Source organism: Cucurbita pepo, chromosome 16 (genome assembly GCF_057944985.1).
Source record: "Cucurbita pepo subsp. pepo isolate OVF chromosome 16, ASM5794498v1, whole genome shotgun sequence".
Taxonomy (NCBI): Eukaryota; Viridiplantae; Streptophyta; class Magnoliopsida; order Cucurbitales; family Cucurbitaceae; genus Cucurbita; species Cucurbita pepo.
Window position 1 is genome coordinate 8,585,773 of NC_141813.1, and position 4,777 is coordinate 8,590,549.

The following is a 4,777-nucleotide window of genomic DNA, read 5'->3' on the forward strand; positions in this document are numbered from 1 at the left end:
AACCATGTTCAAAATGTATGTAGCAGTCTCCACTGCATATCCCCAAAACGGATCGGGTAATTGAGCGAAACTCATCATAGACCGAACCATAACTAATAGAGTTCTATTTCTCCTTTCTGATACACCATTTTGTTGAGGCATACTAGGGGCTGAGAGTTGAGACCTTATTCCATGTTCTATCATATAGTCCTGAAATCTTGAGTCCATGTACTCTCTTCCTCGATCTGATCGAAGTGTTTTAATAGTTTTACCTAATAGATTCTCAACCTCAGTCTTACACTCTCTGAATTTTTCAAGAGCTTCAAACTTGTGATGCATTAGGTAAAGATAGCCATACATTGAATAATCATCAATAAAACTAATGAAATATTCATACCCTCCTCGTGCTTTGACATTCATTGGACCACAGAGATCTGTATGCACGAGTTCTAAGGTTTCTTTGGCTCTATAACCTTTTTCGGAAAAAGATCGTTTAGTCATTTTACCCTCAAGACAAGACTCACATGGAGGTAAAGAGTTGTCTTCTAACTCATTTAGAAGTCCTCTTTTGACCAATCTCTCAATCCTATTGAGATTAATGTGGCCTAGTCTTAAGTGCCAAAGATAGGTATTAGGAGAAATCTTTTGTCGTTTATTTTGAGTTTCAGCTGTTTTAAACATCTCGGTATTTAAAATAGCTTTTGTTTCGCTCGGTTTTAACATATATAAGTTGTTTTCTAGTTTTGCAGAACAAATGTGAATACCTCTTTTGAAAATGAACACTTCATTATTTCAAAAGATATTTTATACAACTGTTCTAATAAACAAGAGATAGATATTAGATTCCTTTTCATTTCAGAAACAAAAAGTACATTATCTAATATAATGAATCTATCTCCAAAAAACAACTTTAAATTTCCTACTGATCTTGCTGAGACAACCTCTCCTGTTCCAACCCTGAGTGTTATCTCGCCTTCCGCAAGCATTCTCCAGGAGCTAGTTTCCTCATAAAAAGAACAAATATGATTAGTCGCCCCTGAATCTAGTATCCAAGTTGAGTTGTCATACTCTACTAAACATATTTCTACAACGAGTAAATCATATTTACCTTGTTGTGTCTTTTCGGCTTTCTTCTCTACAAGGTATTTTGGGCAGTTTCTCTTCCAGTGCCCGTTTTTGTTGCAATGGAAACATTTTCCTTTATCTGCTTTTTGAACCTTGTGTTTGCGGTTAGTAGGAATCTTATTTTTCCCTTTACCCTTCTTCTTCATCAAAACACTTTTAGAAGTTGAAGGTCCAGACTTATTTTTGGAGGACAATCCTCGTAGTAATTTCTTGGAGATAGCAACATTTGCTTCTCCTGTTTGTCCCTTGTTCATTAAGAGGGACTGATAAGTCTGTAGCTCATTGAGAAGAGTAGTCAAGTTATATTCAATTTTGTTCATAACCACATTTGTGCGGAACTGGAAGAAGCTCTTTGGAAGAGACATCATGATAAAACTGACTTGACTCTTCTCATCAATGACAGCTTCATTTTCTTCTGCCACATTGAAATGGACCATCATGTCCAGGACATGTTCTCTAACTGAGGTCCCTTCTTTCATACGGCAGTTGTAAATGTATTTTATGGCTTCATGTCTAAGGGAGAAGGACGGTTGTCCAAACATCCCTTTTAGAGATTCCATAATCTCTTTAGCAGCACCCATAACATCGTGTTTCTTAGCCAAAACATCAGATATGCTGGCTAGAATGTACACTCGGGCTTTATCATTTGCCTTTATCCATCTGTCATACGCATCTCGAACTGTTCGGTTTGCATTTGAGCTGGGGTTTGGAGGACACTCCTCAGTTAAAACAAACTTTAAATCATCAATGACCAGTATTGTGTTTAGGTTTGATTTCCAAGTTGTGTAGTTGTCGCCGTTTAATTTCTCAGAAGCGAGTAATTGTACTATTGAGTTTGTCATGCTGTGATATAAAGAAAATTCTATTAGTGATTTGACCTAATCCTGTTTAATCTAATCAGTTTTAGCAAATGTAATAATGTACCTAAATCATTATTAATTTGCAACGATACTTTAGTGAGTTAGAGCAACTGCTACCGAGGGGCAGTCAATTACTCATTCACTAAACCAAGACATTCTTGACTTAAACACTATTCCCAGAATAACTCTTGTTCCTATAGTGTTCTTTAGTTATCGCTGTTTTGGTCAAGAATATACCAACTCTTAGTATTTCTTTGTAAGTGTGACCCACCATTTTCAGACCTCATAGATCGGTCCCAACAATGCTATCGAATGAAAAAGCCAAAGTTGGGAACGGACCTAAGAAATCCTATCCCATTTCTGGAGTTTGCGTTGTATCGACTCTCATGTTACGACCCTCCGAATGGGTAGTTGCTCTAGGGCAACATGCAGGTGGAACATGGGAACCTCACGGTGCAACCTAGTGGTGGAGACCATAGGACGTATTTGACATACTTCCTTCTCCCACTTACTATAAATACTTTCTCTATTCACCTTGTTATTGACTCATGCAAATACCTTCCGAATGGAGGACGCTCCCAGGGCGACACGAGGCCGAGCATGAATCTCACTGTGTGAATTTTACAAAGAGCGTGAAAAGAAAACGATGTATCTTATACACCTTTTTCCTCCCACTAAGTATTTTAGATGGTTGGGTATACTCATTACTTAAGTATATTCCGGCTAATTAAATATAACTTAAGTCTAGGTGATTTTTCTAAATCTTACATCACTTAAGTATGCTCATAAAACTGGGCTAACTAAGCTCAAGTACTGGTCCGATCTCCAAGTAGTAGGTGTTCCGTAAACCGTCAACTTAAGTACCTCCAGCCTTAGACAATTTCGTGCCAGGTGAGCTTTCTCGTAACCGCAATTTCGTAAGACACCGACCTATTTTAACTATTAAAATTGATCGTGCTAGGGTCTTGACCCTAATTGAGCAAACACTTATCTTTATTATAGATTTTAACGTCTATCTCGTTTAATGACGTTGAAAATAACCTATAACATGCATCTAACATGCTTTATATAACAATTATATAATCATCCATTCCATGCAATAATATAACAATTTATATCTTTCACTCATGGAACCCTAAACATGCATACTATACATTAAAACACTTATAACATACTAGGAATGCATGAAACATGCTTAGCCTATGGTGGGATTTTAAATCTATATGACATACTTGATGCATATACATTTTCTATTTAATTAAAACATACATTCATAATGCATAATTAATTAAACACACTAAAGTGGGTTGGTTTTGGCATTTTAAAGCAAGCAATTAACTAAATTATTACACTAATAATTAAAAATAACTTGAGCCATTCCTGAGGATCACGAACTGGGCGAACCAACCCTTAAAAACGTTGAATCGGACCCCAACGGCAGAAAAAACACTCGAACCGCCTCTTCCATCTTCTTCGGTTCAGCTTGCTATCTCTTCCATTTTCAATCAATTACAACCTAAAATGGACTCTAATGACTCCATCAAATTACAGACCTTTCTTCATTCATTAAAGTCCATACACATTAGGCTTACAATAATTGTATCAAATGGAAGCATAAAAATATGCCAAAACCAAAACCATCCACTTTAGCAACCACAAATTTCATTCATGAAATGGTACCCACTATGATCAAATTAATGTAAATAAAGTGCCTAAAACCTCGCTCTTATACCAATTGATGGTGTTAATATAACACATGCGGAAGCAATTTGGATCTTAAGCACTTTAAGAACATTAATTATAGTATATAACTAGCATGTTCATAAGTATTAAAACTTAATTAGTTTAGATACTAACCTTTTGTAGTTCAAACTCCTTTTTCCTCACGAACCGGTTTCGAACCACCACTAGTGTCTTCTCCACTATCCTCCGACCTTAGAACGGGATTGTGGAATCCGGTGAGTGACTAAACTTGGAAGGGATTTTGTATATGTGAAGAGATGTTTGTGAGAGGTTTTTCTCAAGGTTTTCCACCAAGAAGAAGACCTTCCATGTACCATGATCACTCTATTTAAAGAGTCATGTTTGCATGTTCATGCAAATTTGAGATCACCAAATTTTGACACTTAAAATTCCACTCAAATGTTTGGGATTATGTGGCAAGCATGCATGTTTGAGTTAACCAAATTTTGACACTCAAAATTCCACTCAAACTTGTGGGGTTTATTTGGCAAACATGCAAGTTTGGTTAAACCAAATTTTGACACCTCAAAATTCCACTAACATGGATTTTTCCATGAGATGAAGTCAACATTTTGACTTTCTTCATTTTAATTCAACAATTAATTTGAATAATGAATTTCAAATTAAAGTAACATTAAATGATTAATTAAACTATTTAATTAATATTTAATATTAATTCAAATGCCAATCCCAATCAATTCCGACACATAATTGATTAAGATATTTAAATCTTATTTAAATATCTCAGATTCCCTTCTTTTGTTTAATTCATAAATTAAACAAAAATGCGGTTAAATATATCGTATATATGTAGCGCATATTCCCTAATTTGAATTCGAACACTTCGAACTCACTCGTCACACTGTTCTATGGTTTAGTCCGATATGAGCTAGCAGAGGGACCTAATGGACCTATAGATCATGGGCTCCAACGATCCAAGATTAACCGGCTAAACTCATTAACCTTGTTAACCAACATTCGTTAACTACTAGGACACTCCACTATAGCCTAGTAGTTGCACTCCCCTCACTATAGATATATTTCTGTCCATTTGATATAACCATGATTAG